A 21,200-nucleotide genomic window follows, 5' to 3' on the forward strand; every position below is an offset into this window, starting at 1 on the left:
GTATTCCTAACTGCCTGGCATATGTAGACCATTTCAGTTATTAATATAACCAGTGATGGAGAAAAAAAAGCACACTTTTTTGGGGGATTTACTCTCCAACCCTGTTACCAGTGGGTAGAACCTTTTGAAGACAATGAGAGCATGTATGTGTACTCAGTCCTGTCTGGCTCTTTGCGATCCCATAGACTGTGGACTGCCAGGCTCCTTTGTCCATGGAATTTCCCAGGCAAGAACACTGGAGCACGTTGTCATTTCCTGCTCCAGGGGATCGAACCAGCATCTCTTGCATTGGCAGGTGGATTCTTTACCAGTATACCATCTTCGAAGCCCTAACAATGAGAGCATTTTGCCATAAAACAAAGAAGCTATCATTTCTCTCCACATAAGAATGGAGTGTGAGGAATTTGTAATCCTGCAACAGATCATTTTAATTTATCATTTATACCAAAGTAAATTTAAATAAAAGAGACTTGCTTAACTTGGAAAGTAAATAGAGAAGTGAGGGCTGGAGGAGAGATCTTATCTTTGATTAGAAGTAAGATGAATTCATCAGCTTCCTTGGTGGATCAGCTGATAAAGAATCTGCCCGCAATGCAGGAGACCTGGGTTCAATCCCTGGGTTGGGAAGATCCCCTGGAGAAGGGAATGGCTACTCACTCCGGTATTCTTGCCTGGAGAATTCCATGGACAGAGGAGCTTGGCGGGCTGCAGTCAAGGAGTCGGACGTGACTGAGCAACTGACAATAACACAAGACAAATTCATGACATATAACTTAATTATCATCACCTCCATTTCCACCAAAGGTCAGGAGACCTGGTGAAACCTGAACATTAAAGAAAAGATGTATTGATGTTTCACCTACGAAACATGGTAAACATTATTATTATTCTGGGAAAAGAATCATTAGGGAAGTCAAAAGGTAAATGTTCCCAACAGAACAAAAGACAGTGGGATACAGAGAAGATTGAGAGCTGGCACTTATATTTACATATGTGTGTACTATTTATCTCTTATACATCTAAATCATCCACACAACTAAGCAAAAATAAACATTTTCCTCCACATCTAATACAACCCAGAACACTGAAACACAAAATGACAACCTCTGGTTAAGAGATTATTTGGTCTTGTACTGTATGAGGTACTGAGAATTTATTAAATATGCAAAAATTATTTGGGTATTTTCCTTTTATAGTTTATTATTTCTTCTGACACCAACAACATCATATTAAATAATACATAAAGTTAAAGTATCTAGCACTTACTGCATGCCAAGTACTACTTTAAAATCTTTATACAAGTTTACTCAGCAGGAAACTGTATGAAGTAGGTGCTAGTAATTCCCTGTATCACAGATAAAGAACCAAAGAGAAGGATATTAAGCAAGTCGATTGAGGTTTTACAGCCAGTACGTAGCAAATGTGGGATTTGATGCCAGGTTTTCTGCTACCTTAAACTATGTGCTTAACTTCTACACTATACTGCTCTGTGAATAGAGCAAATCCAGCAGAATCTTATGAGTATCTCCAACAGGCAAGGTTCTATGGAAAATACAAAGATTACTCATGCAGGGATGGTTACAGGTAAGATGTAAGCTCTAGAATCACTATGGGAAGAGAAGATAAAAGAAATAGAATTCACAGTCCTTGTACTTATGGGTCTGACAAATTATCAGCAGAGAAAACATGGCAAGAAAGCTTATTCAAGAAAATAATATATCATGTAAATAAAAAGTGGTGCATAGAATGTAGGAATGGTCAGAAAGAAGTATTGTGTTGAATGAACAGTCTTTGGTTCCAGTAAAAAAAATCACTCTCAGTTCTGGGTCCACATTTGTTCAGCTGGTTTTCTTTCTTTTCCTTTTTTGAGTCCCTGTTATTGTCAAGAGCTTTCAAGTGTGTTGTTTTCCTTAATGTTCACAATAACTCATGTCATCCTCACTTTACAAATGAAGAAACTGCAGTTCAGAGAAGTTAAATAAACATTCCCAAGATGACACCATTAAGTGATCAAACTTGGATTAAAAGCCAAGAAAGTCTCTCTGATCCTAGAGCCACTTGGCCACCCTATTTCACTTTAGAGAAACATGTCTATTCATCAACTGTTATTAATCGAATAAGAAGTAGTATCTTGTGACTGATCCCAGTCATCCAAACTCTTCCATGTCCAGATAACCCTTTGGTTTAGTGAGTACTGCAAATGAACTTGGCTTTGCCTTGCTAATTCCAGATGTCTGAGAGATGACTGAAGTGAAGTGAAAGTCAGTCGTGTCCAAATCTTTGTGACTCCTTGGACTATACAGTCCATGGAATTCTCCAGGCCAGAATACCGGAGTGGGTAGCCTTCCCTTCTCCAGGGGATCTTCCCAACCCAAGGATCGAACCCAGGTCTCCTGCATTGCAGGTGGATTCTTTACCAGCTGAGCCACCATGAACCTAGCGGAAATGACAGGTCACCCTGACTTTCTTGCTTAAACTCACTGGAATGCTCAAGTGTAGTGTTTTAGTAATCATGCCCCCCAAAATAAGTAAGTGTTAATTGCTCAGTCGTGTCCAACTCTTTGTGATCCTATACACTGTATGTAGCCCGGGAGACTCTACTGTCCATGGAATTCTCCAGGCAAGAATACTGGAATGTGAGCCATTTCCTCCTCCAGGGGATCTTCCCCACCCTGAATTGAACCCAGGTCTCCTGTATTACCAGCAGATTCTTCACCATCTGAGCCAACAACAGTTAAGCATGTCTGGGGCTCTGTTGTTCCATGTTATTGTAATGGGGAAGAATAAACCTGACTCCATATTAGATCTGTTCTTTTTGCTTTAACTTTTGTGCTATGTTGCCTATGCTTAGTCATGCTGGCTCTGCACCTTTTGGGAAAGAATGTGGCCTATAGCCTGCAACATACAGGATAGCCTATTCTCAAGATTTTGCTTTTAAAAGTCCATTCATACAGAGATAAAAAGTTGCAGAACAGAGGATAAAATTTGTCTCATTGGAGATTTACAGAAACATTGTGACCCGATGTACATGGACAGCTGCAGGAACAAATGATTCCTACATGGACAGCTGCAGGAACAAATGATTCCTACACCAAGAGTTCGCAACAACTAACCACACTCCTCCGTCACTCTGCCTTTAAAATTACACTGCTGAAACCCTTAGAGGAGTTGGAGTGTGAGCCACCTGTCTCCCTGCAGGGCCCTGCAATAAACATTTTTGTGTTTCAGACTCTGACATTTCGATATTGTTTGGCCTCCCTGTGGGTCAAGCACATGCACTTTTATTTGGTAACATCATTTGTACAAATATTTTGTTTTTCTTCCCATAGTACCTCTCCACAGAGCCTGAGATGTATGGTAAGAATACAAATATATGGCACTTGACAATTACAGCACTATATAATACGCTTTGCGATTTACAAAATAATTTCATATGCATCACCTCATGTGATCTCAGCACACCTCTCGTGGGCTTTCTTGGTTCTCAGATCACTGTGATTGGGCGGTGGTCAGACTAAGTAATGATCAGGTTTCAGCGTGTAGCATGTATTCTGATACTTATCAAACCCTTCTTTGCCACCTCCTTCTTCTTTCTAACCTTATGCCCTCAGAAATGTATCTCAATTACACGCCCTCGGGTCTTGTACCTCCAAAAGAGGGTTCAAGCAGCCAAAGAAAACCAAAAGACAGCATGTGCCAGCACAGTCTCTGTACTCCTTCCCTCAAAGGAAAACAGCCTAAGTTTATCATCCAGATTCGTTAATACATTAACATATTCTGACCTAGTTCAAGCAAAGTGATTTAAGTGAGAACGTGGCATTGACCAACAAATGCAGTATTTGAAAAGCATAAGTTGGTTAATTTAATTCTACCAAAATTTTTACCAAACCAGCAAGGACCTACTGTAGAGCACATGGAACTCTCTTCAGTGTTATGTGGCAGCCTAGATAGGTGGGGAGTTTGAGGGAGAATGGATCATGTATAGCTCCCTGTTCACCTGAAACTAACACAACATTGTTTGTTCATAGCTATACCCCAACCCCCAGTGGCTCAGCAGTAAGAATCCGCCGAAAATGCAGGAGACACAGGAGACATGGGTTCAATTCCTGGGTCAGGAAGATGCCCTGGAGGAGAGCATGGCAACCCACTCCAGTATTCTTGCCTGGAGAATCGCATGGACAGAGGAGCCTGGCGGGCTACAGCCCGTAGGATCGCAAAGAGTTGGACACGACTGAAGCAAATTAGCATGCACGCACCCCAATACAAAATAAAAAGTTTTTAAAAAATCCAAATGTATTCCAGAATCAATCTCCCTTTACCAACAAGTTTTACCTGTAGCTGTAAGAAATATATCCTCCTTTATCTTAAAAAAAAAAATAATGTGATTTTTAAAATCTTTTCTGGGAACAACTGCACTGGCATCTGTGTAGAATAGGGCAGCAATGGATATCATCTTTAAAAAAATATCCTGTGGCTTGGTTAACTCTGTTAAAATTGTTAAGTCGTTTACATCCAGGGGAAACTGAGAAGCAAGTCTTTATCATTCTTTCTCATTTCTATTCCTGAATCCATTAGAAAGAGAGGATTGTTGTGGTGTCCACAAGACAAAAGGTAAAGCCAACAGCCAGCATCTCTATAGAAATTCCAAGGTCTCAGATCCAATTCTCATACCTCAAAGAGCAAAATGATGGACTAACCTTGCTGAGCAAATATACTGTGGCTATGTTTTGCTGTTGCATCCTGCCATGCAACTTAAAAAATGACACCCTGTGTTTTGCTCTCATTTTGTGTCCTTCCTCACTGTCTCCTAAATTTAATTCTTTTGCAGATTAATTCAGTAAAGTAGGTGAGTGGAAGAAAACCACTACTGGGAAATGTCCAAAGCAAAGGTCATGAAAATCTAGAGGGGTAGCCAGAACTGTTACCACACGGAGAAGGGCAGGCAAAGTGTTATAGAGCAAAATATTCCCTGTTTCCTTGGAGTTAGAAGTTCACAGAGCAGAGAAAGTAAAGCATATTTTTCAGGATTCACAATTGAGGTCTACTTTCTGATGGGAGAGGTGTCATGTGACTTGTTCTGACCAATAGCGTGCAGCAGAGGCTACAGGGTCCAGGGTGAGCTGGAAGAGGCCTGGTAACCTCTGTTTTCACTCAGGGAAGAGGGATTTCTCAGTTCTGTATTGTGCAGAAGGAAGCTGCAAACTTCAGAGAGAAGGAGTTTTTAAACAAAAATACCTTCAATTTTTTTTCCCCTAGGGGCTTTGAGTGACTCTAGCAAGCCAGGGCTAGCCATTGTTATGAAATTGTGATCATTGACCTATCAAATGAGCAAGGAGGATATGTTGCTTGGTTCAAATGTATAAACTGATTTTGGTTCTAATCAGAGCTGAAATTCAGCTAGTGTTAAGCTTGTTGTGAAAATATTAAAATATTTCATTGCCCATTGGTACACAGCTTCTTCCTCCAGCTCTTTTAATGACCTTCAGGTCCCAAGATCCCCAGTTTGTCACTTCAGGGAAAGCCACTAGCCAGTGTACAGCAACTCTCCTCTATGAGCCCTTTTTCTTGGCTCCCCAGTGTAGGAGACAGCAACTTTGGCTTCAGGATAGACACTCTGGTGAGCAAATCCCCAGGTAACATTAGCCCCATTAAGCTTAAACTACTTGGCTATTTTTGGAAACTGTAGCTTTCTACATGCACTGTGCTGGTTGGTTGTATGGGTGTGTCTATCTCAGTTCAGTCGCTCAGTCATGTCCAACTTTTTGCGACTCCATGGACTGCAGCACACCAGGCTTCCCTGTCCATCACCAGCTCCCAGAGCTTGCTCAAACTCATGTTGATTGAGTGGGTGATAACATCCAACCATCTCACCCTCTGTCATCCCCTTCTCCTGCCTTCAATCTTTCCCAGTATCAGACTCATTGGTCTTTTCCAATGAGTCAGTTCTTCGCAGCAGGTGGTCAAAGTATTGGAGTTTTAGTTTCAGCATCAGTCCTTCCGATGAGTATTCAGGACTGATTTCCTTTAGGATGGACTGGTTGGACCTCTTTGCAGTCCAAGGGACTCATAAGAGTCTTCTCCAACACCACAGTTCAAAAGCATCAATTCTTTGGTGCTCATCTTTCCTTATAGTCCAACTCTCACATCCATACATGACTACTGGAAAAACCATAGCTTTGACTAGGTGGATGTGTCTGTCTAATGTCTATCTATCTACCTTTATCTACCTTGAGAGAAAGGGATGAAATTCACATAATAATAAAAAAATTGACCATTTAAAGTGTGGTTTAAATTTGGGGGACTTCCCTGGTGGTCCAGTAGTTAAGAATCTATCTTCCAGTGTGGAGGAAGTGGGTTCAACTCTTGGTCGGAGAACTAAGACCCGATGCACCATGGGGCACCTAACCCTAAGTGCTACAAGTAGAGAGAAGCCCGCATGCCACAACAAAGATCTCACATGTCACAACTAAGACATGATGCAGTCAAATAAATAAATAAATACGTGTGTGTGTCTGTGTACATTTAAAGTGCGTGATTTAGTGAGGCAATGGCATCCCACTCCAGTACTCTTGCCTGGAAACTCCCGTGGATGGAGGAGCCTGGTGGGCTGCAGTCCATGGGGTCACGAAGAGTCGGACATGACTGAGCGACTTCACTTTCACTTTTCACTTTCATGCATTGGAGAAGGAAATGGCAACCCACTCCAGTGTTTTTGCCTGGAGAATCCCAGGGACGGGGGAGCCTGGTGGGTTGCCGTCTATGGGGTCGCACAGAGTCGGACACAACTGAAGCAACTTAGCAGCAGCAGCAGCAAGAGTATTTTCACTCACAATGTTGTGTATCAACAGCTATAGCTCCAGAACAATTTCTCATCCCCAAATCAACCCCCTGCATCATAAGTAGCATTCCTATCTCTTCCCAGTCCCTGGAAACCACTAATCTACCTTCTGTCCCTATGGACTTGCCTATTCTCAATATTTCACATAAGTGGAATAATATGAGATTTGGCCTTTTGTGTCTTGACTTCTTTTACTTAGTATGATGTTTTTGAGTTAATTCATGTGACAGCAGGTCTTAGTACTTCGTTCTTTTTTCTTGCTGAATAAATCCAGCAACCACACTGTCTGATTTCCAATCCAGACCAAATGGTCTGTGTTTCAGCACACATTCTCTTATGCATCACCTAGGGCCCAAGGCAAGGTCTTCAATGTCTCTTTGATGTTAGTTTCCTCATCTGTGAAATGGAGATAACGCATGTAGTCCCTACCTCATGGGGATATTGTAAAATTAAATTAGTGACTATATACATAGCATTAGGAACAGCATTGGACATGTATTTATTAAATGCAAATTTTTTGCTTTTTTCATTTATTCTTGTGAATAGGATGACAGAGGCAGAGTGGTCCTTTGGCATCATCTAATCTCTGTGGTTCCCATAACCAGGAGAGCAGTTTGATCCTGAGTTTCCATCACCTGACTATTGCCCAGGTTCAGAGCATGTATATTTCCCACTGTATTCCCACTCTTCTGATACCATAAATGAGATAAAATTGACCGTGACTCCTGTTACTCAATGAGTTAGGCACCACCCACAGAACACAAATGAGACAGTATAAACTTGCAGTTGAAAATGTACAAGAATATACGAGGTAATTTGATAGTTTAACAAATTACTACAGCTCCCAATAAGCATTTTTGCCATTCCTCTGCCCAAAGGCCAGAAAGGTAACTGTCAATTGTTACAAAAATTATTGTTTAAAGGCTGTGCTTTGGTTTGAAACTATTGTACAATTAGTTTTGTTTTAACTAGAATAAAAGATGTAGAATTTAAAATTCAAAGAGCACTGGGCAGCTGGTGATAAAAATGGATTTTTTCACTTTCCATCTCTTTCCACATCTGAGTCCTACTCAGGGGAATACCCTCAATAGATCTGTTTCTCCTCTGCCTTTAACTCAATGTGCTTAAATAATATGCACCCTGTGATTTTTCCAATAACATGATTCCAATAACTATGAAAAAATTAAATAGTCATCTTTTCTTCATCTTCCTTTCTCCATGCATACATATCTCAGGAAAATAGGTAAAGTTGTAGAAATAATAAAGATACAGCCTCACATCCTGGAAAAGTAGATATTGTTGTTGTTCAGTCACCCAATCGTGTCTGACTCTTTGTAGACCCAAGGACTGCAGCATGCCAGGCCTCTCTGTCCCTCAACATCTCCCGAAGTTTGCCCAAGTTCATGTCCATTGTATCGGTAATGCCATCCAGCCATCTCAACCTCTGACACTCTCTTCTCCTTCTGCCCTCAATCTTTCCCAGCATTAGGGACTTCTCCAGTGAGTCAGCTGTTCTCATCAGATGACCAAAATACTGGAGTTTCAGTTTCAGCATCAGTCCTTCCAGTGATTATTCAGTGAATATCCCTTAAGATTGACTGGCTTGATCTCCTTGCTGTCCAAAGGGCTCTCAGGACTCTTCTCCAGAATTGCAGTTCGAAGGCATCAATTCTTTGGCACTCTACCTTTTTTATAGTCCAGCTCTCAAAACCGTATGTGACCACTGGCAGGACTATAGCCTTGACTATACAGACCTTTGTTAGCAGAGTAATGTCTCTGCTTTTCAACACACTGTCTAGGTTTGTTATAGCTTTCCTGCCAAGAGGCAAACATCTTCTGACTTTATGGCTGCAATCACTATCTACAGTGATTTTAGAGCCCAAGAAGAGAAAACCTATCATTATTTCTACCTTTCCCCCCATTTGCCATGAAGTAATGGGACCAGATACCATGATCTTCGTTGTTTTAATATTTAGTTTTAAGCTGACTCTTTCACTCTCCTCTTTCACCCTTATCAAGAGACTCTTTAGTTCCTCTCCACTTTCTGCCATTAGAGTGGTATCATCCGCATATCTAAAGTTGTTGATATTTCTCTAAAGTTGTTGATATTTTTCTATCTTGATTCCAGCTTGTAACTCATCCAGCCTGGCATTTCTCACAATGTGCTCAGTGTATAGATTAAACAAACATGGTGACAGCAGACAGCCCTGTCGTACTTCTTTCTCAATCTTAAACAAATCAGTTGTTCCATACGGGGTTCTAACTGTTGCTTCTTGACAGTTTCTCAGGAGATAGGTAAGATGGTCTGGTATTCCCATCTCTTTAAGAGCTTTCCACAGTTTATTATGACTCAAATAGTCAAAGGCTTTGGAGTAGTTGATGAAACAGAGATAGATGTTTTTCTGGAATTCCCTAGCTTTCTTTCTCTCTGATCCAGCAAATGTTGGTAATTTGATCTCTAGGTCCTCTTCCTTTTCTAGGCTTAGCTTGGACATCTGGAAGTTCTTGGTTTACATAATGCTAAAGCCTAGCATGCAAGATTTTAGCATGACCTTACTAGCATGAGAGGTGAGGGTAATTGTCCAATGGTTAGCACATTCTTTGGTACTACCCTTCTTGGGAATTTGGATGAGGATTGATCTTTTCCAGTCCTGTGGCCACTGCTGGGTCTTCCAGATTTGCTGACATATTGAATGCAACACCTTGATGGAATCATTCTTTAGGGTTTTGAATAGTTCTACTGGAATTCTGTCTCATCCGCTACCTTTATTAACAGCAGTTTTTCCTAAGGCCCACTTGAATCCTTTCTCCAGAATGTCTGGCTCTGGGTGGCTGACCACACCATTGTAGTCATCTGGTTCCTTTGGATCTTTTTTGTATAGTTCTTCCATATATTCTTTCCATCTCTTGATCTCTTCAGCATCTACTAAGTCTCTACAATTTATATCCTTTATTGTGCCCATCTTTGGGCAAAATGTTCCCTTGATATCTCCAATTTTCCTGAAGAGATCTCTAGTCTTTCCCCTTTTGTTGTTTTCTTCTAGTTTTATACGCTGTTCATTGAAATAGGCCTTCTTGTCTCTCTGTGCTGTTCTTTGGAAATCTGCATTTAGTTGGATGTACCTTTCCCTTCCTCCCTTGCTTTTCACTTCTCTTTTTTGGTTAGCTACTTGTAAGGCCTCCGAAGATAGCCACTTTGCCTTCTTGCTTTTCATTTTCTTTGGGATGATTTTGTTCACTGCCTCCTGTGCAATATTAAGAACCTCTGTCCATAGTTCTTAAGGCACACTGTTTACAAGTTCTAATTCCTTGAATCTATTCATTACCTCCACTGCATATTCATAGGGAATTTGGTTTAAGTCATACCTGGCTGGGCTAGTGGTTTTCCCTGCTTTCTTTAGTTTAAGTCTGAATTTTGCTATGAGAAGTTGATGATCTGAGCCACAGTCAGCTCCAGGTCTTGTTTTTTTCTGGCTGTATACAGCTTCTCTATTTTTGGCTACAGAGAGTATAATCAATTTGATTTCAGTATTGGCCATTTGATGATGTCCATGTGTAAAGTCTTCTCTTTTGTTGTTGAAAAAGGGTATTTGCTATGAGCAATGCATTCTCTTGGTAGAATGCATTGGAAAGCAGATATGCACCTGTCTAAATAACTGTCATTGGGATATTAGGAATAATAATATTATAATAACATCTAGGTATTGAGTGACCAGTTCAAGTATTTTGCTAAGTTTTAAAAGTATCCTTTTTAAAGCATCAAAAAGCTTTATGTAATAGATATTAACCACACACTTACATATGGAAATGAGACTCAGGGAAGTTATTAGGCTCAGAGATGTGCCAGAGGTATTTGGACAACTGTCTGAACATCTCTGAAGCCCACATATTCCATATTGCAGTAGTGAGTGATGAAAATAACATCTATTTATAAACTTTTAAAAATTGTTGACTTCCCTTGGGAATCATCTGTCTCAATAGTTTTTATTCTTTTCTGCTACCTCATCTCAGGGAAAAAAGTCAAGATGTTTGGTACATTTGTAATCATATTTTCAAATATCTTGAGCTCTCTTAAAGGTGCAAGCTTATCTATAATTTCTTCTCTCTTATTTATTTTACTTTATCTGATATGATTTTTGTAAATGTCTATGGAGATTTGGGAGTCTTTTCTGACATCTCTGATGAAAATTTGATTTAGAAAGTCTTCATTCAAAAGAACTATAAATCTCACTGTGAAAAATCCTCTTGACTTTGGTTTTCTCTACACAGTTGAATATACTGTTTATGATAGGATGGCTGTGCTACAATTAAACATCCTATAAAGAAATTCAACTTGTCAAAACTGGCTTGTTAAATAATCTTGGAACCATTATTTGCATAACAAACTAGATTTGAACTTGGATAGCAAACTTCAGTTTTATGGGTCTTCCAATGACCTCATTGTTATTGTAAATGAGCACATCAGGTTTCCTTATCCATCAGGAAAGCCCCACACTCTGTGTGTCAGATGACTCAGAAAACACACAAATCTCTCCCATGCTGAAAGATAAGCTGGTTCTGAATTTTCTCCATCCAATGCCCCTTATAGCTATACATCAAAGCAACATCATCTCAGTCAACTCCTAACTGAGGGAGGGGTATTTACCTTTCTCTCAGTTCACCTGGGCATCAGCTCCATTACTGCATGGTGAGCCTCATTCCTTTCTTTTCAGGAAGATGTTGCAGGTATTGGCATGTGGCCAGATAGGAGTATTTGCACCATCATGAAATCCTCTCTCCATCAGAGTTCCCCCAGCCACCCACCATCCTCTCCCTAGTACAGGTGGAATATTGCCTAAATTCAAAGATGTCATCCCAACAAGCACTGTCTCCTAGCTGTTAGGAGAGGAAGCAGAGATGAAAAAGGCCCTCCATTCTCTTTCCAAGATTGTATTGAGGCGAGGTAGTCAAGTGAGAGCATTCTTGAAAGGAAATTTCTGAAGAGGCCCTACCTGCTATATTCTCCTTAAAGATTGTACCTCTTTTTTATGCCCTTGGCCAAAATGTCTCAATCTAGGGTTGATTTTCCCATCACCTCTACCCCCTACTTGGATATTTGGCAATATCTGGAGGCATTTGGGGGCTTCCCAGGTGGCACGGTGGTAAAGAATCCACTGCCAATGCAGGATATGCAAGAGATGTGGATTTGATCCCCGGATCAGGAAGATTCCCCTGGAGGAGGAATTGGCAACCCATTTCCATGGAAAATCCCATGGACAGAGGAGCCTGGTAGGCTGTGGTCCATGGGGTCACAAAGAGTCAGACACAACTGAGCTCACATTCAAATGCAAAAACAAATCCAGACATTTTTGATCATCACAATCAGGGTAAACCACTGGCATCTAGTGAATAGAGGCCAGGGATGCTGCTAAACCTCCATCAGGGCACAGAAAGACCCCAACATCAATAGTGTAGAGGTTGGAAAGCCCAGCCCCAAGCCCAGAGGCAGGTAGACAAAAGGGTATCACTCCTTCTTTCTCAATCCATAGATCACTTATTAAGTGCTTTTCATGTGGTAAGGATTGTGCTCAATATCAAGGGAGATAAAAAGGAATTGGACTGAGTTGGGAAAGTGAATAAAGTATGGTGGTTAAGAGCACCAACTCAGGTGCCAGAGACCCTGAGTTCAAACTTCAGCTCTGTCACTTAGGAGCTGTGTGAACTTGGGCAAATTCCATAATCTCTTTGAGCATCTTTTTGCATTTGTAAAATACCACAAGCAATGATATTACAAGCTTGTTTTGATAATTAACTGAATTGTTACACATAAAAGTGCTTTGAACAGGCCTGCCACTTTTTCCCTCTCTTTTCCTACTACTTCAGATGATGTGGACACATTAAGAGTGTGTCCTCGGACAAAAAGATACTGGTTCCCCTATAAACAGGTAAGATCTGGCAGCAATATAGTTCACGTGAAAGAGCCTGGGTTGGGTTATGTTCTAGTTCTGACTTCCTTAGCAGTCTTGGCAAAATGACTCATGTAACCCAGGCCTCTATTTCCTTTTGTTCAAAATGAGGGTGTTGGCATCTGCCAAATCAAAAAGTCTCTGGGAAAATAAAATAATAAATGTGAAACCAATTTGAAAAATTGTTGTCACAGATTCAAACTTTGGGGGAATAATATTTCATGGTATATATATATTGCATCTTTCTGCATTCTCACATCTCCTCCAAAACTTAAAAAAAAAAAAATTATTTGCTTTCTTGAAAACAGTACAAATGGAAGACTTTATTCAAAGACCTTCAATTTATTTCTGGATATAGGCCAGTGAATTGAATTAATCTTCAAAGCTTTGCTAAAATATTGTTTAAAATTGCAATGATAATTTTCTGGTTTGAAAAGAAGATGGTGGATAAAATACATTGATTACTGAAACCAATTTGTTGAATGCCTTCAGGCTCACAGGCATCTGAACATGAGTCATTTAGAGAGTGACAACCAGTTGGGGAATCACATCAGATTCAGCAAGTGTGTGGGGCTGTGTTCTTTTGTTTTCCAGTTTCTGAATTTAAAACACCGTGCTTCCCCTAAATCTCTTAGTTCTGGCTGGAATTGTTGATCATTAGTGTGACATCCTGACTTGAATCCACTTGAAACTCACTTCCTGTTTGCGTCAACTGTATGGAACAAGGCCCAGGTTTAGATAAGCGGAATGATTTCTAAATCCACAGCCTCACTCTCCCTTTCTCTCTCCCTACCTAAGCACATGCTATTTTCTGTGCTCTGTGGTCAGGGGAACACTGCAGCTACACTTCCTTTACAACACCCACCAAAATGTACTGACCAAAATCAATGGATAGTCTCAACTCCAGGTGAAAGGAGCTGTCAAAAAGCATCAAAATGGACACATGTCCACCTCATAAAACTCTCAGTAGAAATACCAGAGAAAAGGAGCATGACCCCTTGTAAAATTAATTGTTCCAACAGGGGATTACAGAGGATTAGGTGGGAGGAAGTCTTATGCTGAGCTGTGCTGTCACTGTTCTGCCAGGGTGGAAAGAGTCTCTGTCTCCAAAGACCAATGCCCTTCTCTAAAATCTAAATAAATATTAGATTTATTTTCACTGGACCTTTTATATGCACCATTGAAGTCCTTCAATTTGCCTGGTTATCAGAATTCATTTTTCCTTGGTAACTGGGCAAGAACAAACATGACAGTGATTTCACAAGTCCATGTACAGTGCGACTTGGTTTTGATGAGATAAAAGCCATTCACCACCAACCTCACCATCAGGACAGTAACTGGGATGCAACATCTCAGCTTCTATACCTGAGCGCTTGTAATTCTTTATAGTGAAGGTTGCCATATCCTGGATATGTTCTCTTGGGCACTGCCTTCCATATTCCTCCTTTCTTCACTTCTTTTGCAAGTTGATTTGTGTGTTATGTAAATGTAAAACTGAACTAAATTTCCCATCCAATATGCAACATGATCCCCACCCAGAACAAAACCAATCTTTGTCATTTCCCTCCTAGGCCTTGAAGACTGTATCAGTATATTTGTGCAAATATGATAATTGACACATAGCCCCACCCCCCTAGGGGCAAGAAGCTATGTCACGTGCTCTAAGTCCACAGTAAATTCTCAGAGTTTTCATTAAGATACTGGAAGGGTTTTTGCTCAATTTATCCTCTGGCTGACTCAATTCTATGTCTTAGACAATGGATGCTTTTATAAAGAAAATGTTCTTGGCTTTTAATTTTTTTTTTTTTTTTTTAAGTCCGGTGCAAATGTAAAAATTGATTTCCTTCACTGCTTCTTCTTAATTCCAAATAATGCTGCATGTACTGCTGTTGCCTGAAGGAGCAGGAAGGACATAATTTACCAGATGTAAGGCTATTAGGCCTTCATTTCCTGAAGTAATGAAATAGCAACTCTTTTTCCCTGTCACAGAAAATTGTCACCAGAATAGTCCAAGACACAATGGCAAGTCCAATTAATGTTTTGTTTCTTCAAGACAGCCCAGCTGAAAGACAAATTGACCAAGTGAGAGACAAATTGGGTAGGAAAATGTTCAGTTTCAAAGCGGGGAAGAAGGGCACTGCAGTAAACATTATTTTGTGTATTCTATATTGTAAATGTTTCAAAGATTACATGAGGATCATTCTTTCCTACTAGTCAAGATGAAAGATCATAGGTGATATCTTTGATTTTGCTTTCTCCAATTCTCTCATGGAAAACACCCAATTTCACTTTTTAAAAAGTAGCAGCAGAAAGATAAATTTCAAACATGCAAAATGCTGCTGTAATTGGAATAGTGTCTTGGGGGCAAAGAGTTAAGTTACATTCTGGAATCCTGAACCTTAAGATGAGTTTCATATTTTTCATATTATTTTTACTTTATATTCATTTCATATAGTCAATGTATTTAAACATTATATTTAATGTGAATATTCATGATGGTTAATAACTTGAGAAGAAGCATATATTTTTTTTTGACGTAGCACTTACCTTCAGTTCAGTTCAGTTCAGTCACTCAGTCATGTATGACTCTTTGTGACCCCATGAACCGCAGCACGCCAGGCTTCCCTCTCCATCACCAACTCCTGGAGTTTACCCAAATTCATGTCCATTGAGTTGGTGATGCCATCCAATCATCTCATCCTCTGTTGTCCCCTTCTCCTCCTGCCCCCAATCCTTCCCAGCATCAGGGTCTTTTCCAATGAGTCAGCTCTTCGCATGAGGTGGCCAAAGTATTGGAGTTTCAGCTTCAACATCAGTCCTTCCAATGAACACCCAGGACTGGTCTCCTTTAGGATGATTGGTTGGATCTCCTTGCAGCCCAAGGGACTCTCAAGAGAGCTTACCTCAGTAGATAGTATATTCTTGGCCTACTCTATGGAAATATCTATAAGCTTTATCATAGATTAATAATTTGCTTTTAGAAGAAAGTATTCTCTGAAATCGACTTTGCTGCTTTCATTGAATAATAGGAAAATCTTCTTAAATCTTATGAAAAGAATAAAGATAAAAGTTATTATAATATAGTCCATGTTTCTGAATATATAGAAAATTATGGATGTTTTTCCCTTGTTGGGGCTTCCCTGGTGGCTCAGATGGTAAAGAATATCCCTGAAATGAAGGAGATCTGGGTTCAATTCCTGGGTCAGGAAAATTCTCTGGAGAAGAGAGTGACTACCCACACCAGTATTCTTGCTTGGAGAATTCCATGGACAGGGGAGCCTGGCGGGTTACAGTCCATGGAGTCTGAAAGAGTCAGACATGACTGAGTGACTAACACTGTCACTACTACTATTTTCCCATGTTGGTACGTTTGGTTAATAATCATGTCAAAACCATGTGAGACTATATTGGATACACATAAGAAGTTGAGAACACAGTACTTGCTCTTGAGGAACTTGGGACACAACAGAGAGACTAAAGGGATGTCGTTGAAGCATTTTGAGAATAATTACCAGGAGCCCACAAGGAAAGCAGAGTCAGTATAATAGAGATACAGACATTGGAGTCAAGGACTTTTGAAATTAGGGAATGTTTGCTGTGTGTAACAGTAGCCAGGAAAGCCTGGCAATCTTTTTCCTAAGAAATTTAACAAAAATGAAGAAGAGAAGAGTGGCTGGAGGTAGAGAAGGGCATTGGAGCCCAAATAGAGAAACTATACTGAAAATCATTTTTGAAAATCCCAATATTTGCCTTTAGATTTATGGAAAGCTTTTCATGAGACTAAGGGGGCAATAGGAATCATTTAGGAAAAATAACTTATTGATGGGACAACACCAATGAAAGGAGAGTTACCCTTTATAGAATAGTATATAAAACCCATAATAATTAAAATCATTTTTTAAAGCCTAGTATAGGAGGAGGGTGTGAGAACTTTTAGAGAGTCCTTATGGATTATCTCACATGATAATGTTGGGAAAAATCCATCCTTTTGCCTCCTCTGGAAGGTTACAAAATCCTGAAAAGTGACATAGGAAATAGAACTCACTTCCTGAAACACGCTGATTAATTCCACTTGGGTCTCAAAAAATACAAAACTAAGTCTTTTGTGCTTTAAATTTTCCTCAGGTAATAGATGAGAACCACATTTTCTGTTTTATGATTTTTGGGTCTCTTCATGTATTTCACTCTCCAATGGATTAGTTCAGCTGCTGGTCTCCCAGGTAACCTGTATGCTTTTCTTCCTCCGTGCATTTGGGCATGCTGTTTTCAGTGCCTGAAATCACTGACTCTATCATTCCACTTCATTTCATTTTTGTTCAAAATCCTTCCACTTTCTAGATCTGGCTCAAATTCTACACCCAAGTTCCTCCCTGTCTCTTTCGGGAAAGTAAGTCAGCAGTACTTACAAAACACATTCAAAAAGTACTGAAAGTAGCAGAGGGGTCAGTGGTGGGGAGTTGGAGAATGCACTGCTCTTGCTTCCAGAGAAACAATTCTCTTTGAGAAGAAAGAACATACAACGGGAGCAATACTTTGGAATGCATGTTCAAAAGCACACCATGCGCCCAAAGTAAGAGCATAAATACTAAAAGAATTAGGTTTGGTAGTTTAGAATTGAAAATGTCCCACCTCCTCAATCATTAAGTCATTTAATTCTATCACACCAGTAAATTGAATCTTCCTAAACTGTCGTCATCAGGTGCCTAAGAAAAACACAAATAAATCAAAGTCAACACACTTTTATTTATTTATTCAGAGTTTAAGGGGAAAATGATATCACAACGTGGGTTCTGATTATGAATGAAGTATATTGAAAAAGTCTTACATCAAAAAGTGTGTGTTGGCAGTTCCACATGACATCATATAATAGATACAAGAAGGATTTTATGTTGATGCAAACTACTACTTTATTGCAGTTGTATCAAATAAGTTAAGCCTCTTATGGACTTTAACAAATGTTTACCTTTTCTAGGCAATTACTTAACTTTTCAGTTATCCAGAAAGTGAGCTCATGTGGAGAGCAAAATATACTAAATAATCTGAACACATGGTATTAAAAATCAGAGAACTTTGCTCTTTGTTTGCTTAACATTGCATAAGGAGGTAAAGACATGACCTTGAGCATTTTGTTAATTACAAAGCTTCTCTTTTTATTTGAAATGAGCTATACAGTTTGCTCTCATAATCTATTCACCCATTTAGATGCAGATTTTCAATTGTCAGGGTAAACTCTAGCAACATAGGGAAAGGTGTAGCTATACTCTTCTCACCTGTTTAGACAATCGAGAATTTATTTTTAACTATTACTGTCATTTGTGGGAGAATGGGATACCAATAGTTACCCAGGCATCATTCCTAGGATGCTAATACAGCTCTTGGTAGAATTTTCACTCCTTTGAATATTACTAACATTGTACAGGAGGCAATGATCAAAACCAACCCCAAGAAAAAGAAATGCAAAAAGGCAAAAAGGTTGAGGAGGTCTTACAAATAGCTGAGAAAAAAAAGAGAAGTGAAAGGCAAAGGAGAAAAGGAAAGGTATACCCATCTGAACGCAGAGTTCCAAAGAATAGTAAGGAGAGATTAAAAAAAAAAAATCCTTGCTAAGTGAACAATGCAAAAGAATAGAGGAAAACAATAGAATGGGAAAGACTAGAGGTCTCTTCAAGAAAATTATAGATGCCAAACAGAAGCAGAAGATATTAAGAAGAGGTGGCAATAATATACAGAAGAACTATACAAAAAAGAGCTTAATGAACCAGATAACCATGATGCTATGATCACTCACCTAGAGCCAGACATCCTAGAGTGTGAAGTCAAGTGGGCCTTAGGAAGCATCACAACAAACAAAGCTAGTAGAGGTGATGCTACTTTAAAGATGATGCTATTTAAGGTGATGCTACTTTAAAGATGATGATATTAAAGTGCTGCACTCAATATGTCAGCAAATTTGGAAAACTTAGCAGTAGCCACATGACTGGAAAAGGTCAGTTTTCATTCCAATGCCAAAGAAGAGCAATGTCAAAGAATGTTCAAACTACTGCCCAATTGCACTCATGCTAACAAGGTCATGCTCAAAGTCCTCCAAGCTAGGCTTCAACAGTATGTGAACCAAGAACTTCCAGATATACAAGCTGGATTTACAAAGGGCACAGGAACCAGAGATCAAATTGCCAACATCTGTTGGATCATAGAAAAAGCTAGAGAATTCCAGAAAAATATCTGCTTCATTGACAACGCTAAAGCTTTTGACTGTGTATATCACAACAAACTGTGGAAAACTCTTAAAGAGATGGGATTTCCAGACCACCTTACCTACCTCCTGAGAAACCTGAATGCAGTTCAAGAAGTTACAGTTATAACTGGACATGGAATGATGGACTGGTTCCAAACTGGGAAAGTAGTACATCTAGGCTATATATTGTCACCCTGCTTACTTAACTTATATGCAGAGTACATCATCCAAAATGCTGGGCTAGATGAAGCACAAGCTGGAACCAAGATTGCTGGAAGATATATCAATATCCTCAGACATGCAGATGATACCACCCTTATGGCAGAAAGCGAAGAGGAACTAAAGAGCCTCTTGATGAAAGTGAAAGAGGAGAGTGAAAAAGCTGGCTTAAAACTCAACATTCCAAAACCTAAGATCATGGCATCCAGTCCTATTACTTCAAGGCAAATAGATGGATAAACAATGGAAACAGGGCAAGAATTTACTTTCTTGGGCTCCAAAATAACTTCAAACAGTGACTAAAGCGATGAAATTAAATGACACTTGTTCCTTGGAAGAAAAGCTATGACAAATTCAGACAGCGTATTAAAGAGTAGAGACATTACTTTGCTGACACACGTTCATCTAGTCAAAGCTATGGTTTTTCCAGTAGCCAAGTATGGCTGTGAGAGCTGGACCATAAAGGAGGCTGAGTGCCAAAGAATTTATGCTTTTGAATTGTGGTGTTGGAGAAGACTCTTGAGAGTCCCTTGGACTGAAGAAGATCAAGCCAGTCAATCCTAAAGGAAATCAGTCCTGAATATTCACTGGAAGGACTGATGCTGAAGCTTCAAAGCTTTGGTCACCTGATAAGAAGAATCAACTCACTGGAAAAGACCTTGATGCTGGGAAAGATAGAAAGAAGGAGGAGGAGACAATAGAGGATGAGATGGTTGGATGGCATCACTGACTCGGTGAACAGGAGTTTGAGCAAGCTCAGGGTGATAGTGAAGGTCAGAGAAACTTGGTGTGCTGCAGTGCATGAGGTCCCAAAGAGTCAGAGACAACTGAGAGACTGAATAACAGAACATTACTAAGGTAATCAGTATAGTTGGTATTGATCAGACTGCTAGATCAAGTTGGATATGGCTTTTATCATTAACCCATTTTTCAAATATATCTAAGGATGTAAATAGACTTACTCAAAGATATGCACCAAAGCACTGGAATGAAAGCTAGGACTCACAAATCTTCACTTAGTGTGAGGTCTGGGAATCTGGGTAAACAATTTCAAGGTATGACATCCAATTGAAACTTCTTGATCAATAATGCATTTGCTAGGGATCTAAGTTTCTGATACTAGAGTTGTTTTTCTCTTGATGATTTGAAGATGTTCTCTTTTTCTTTGACTGTCATCATATTGACCATAGTATATGTAGGTGAGGATCTCTTTATGTTTACCTTATTTGGGATTCAACGAGTTTCTTCAGTTCAGTTACTCAGTCCTGTATGACTCTTTGCAACCCCATGGACTGCAGCACACCAGGCCTCCCTGTCCATTGCCAACTCCCGGAGTTTACTCAAACTCATGTCCATCAAGTCACTGATGCCATCCAACCATCTCATCCTCTGTCATCTCCTTCTCCTCCCACCTTCAATCTTTCCCAGCATCAGGGTCTTTTCCAATGAGTCAGTTCTTCCCATCAGGTGGCCAAAGTATCGGAGTTTCAGCTTCAGCATCAGTCCTTCCAGTGAATATTCAGGACTGATTTCCTTTAGGATGGATTGGTTGGATCTCCTTGTAGTCCAAGGGACTCTCAAGAGTCTTCTCCAACACCACAATTCAAAAGCATCATTCTTTGGCACTCAGCTTTCTTTATAGTCCAGCTCTCACATCCATACATGACTACTGGAAAAACCATAGCTTTGACTAGATGGACCTTTGTTGGCAAAGTAATGTCTCTGCTTTTTAATATGCTGTCAAGGTTGGTCATAACTTTTCTTCCAAGGAGCAAGCATCTTTTAATTTCATGGCTGCAGTCACCATCTGCAGTGATTTTGGAGCCCAAAAAATTAAAGCCTCTCACCGTTTCCATTGTTTCCCCATCTATTTGCCATGAAGTGATGGGACTGGATGCCATGATCTTAGCTTTGTGAATGTTGAGTTTTAAGCTAACTTTTTCACTTTCTTCTTTCACTTTCA

Source organism: Giraffa tippelskirchi, chromosome 5 (assembly GCF_054371585.1).
Source record: "Giraffa tippelskirchi isolate mGirTip1 chromosome 5, T2T-mGirTip1v1.2.pri, whole genome shotgun sequence".
NCBI lineage: Eukaryota > Metazoa > Chordata > Mammalia > Artiodactyla > Giraffidae > Giraffa > Giraffa tippelskirchi.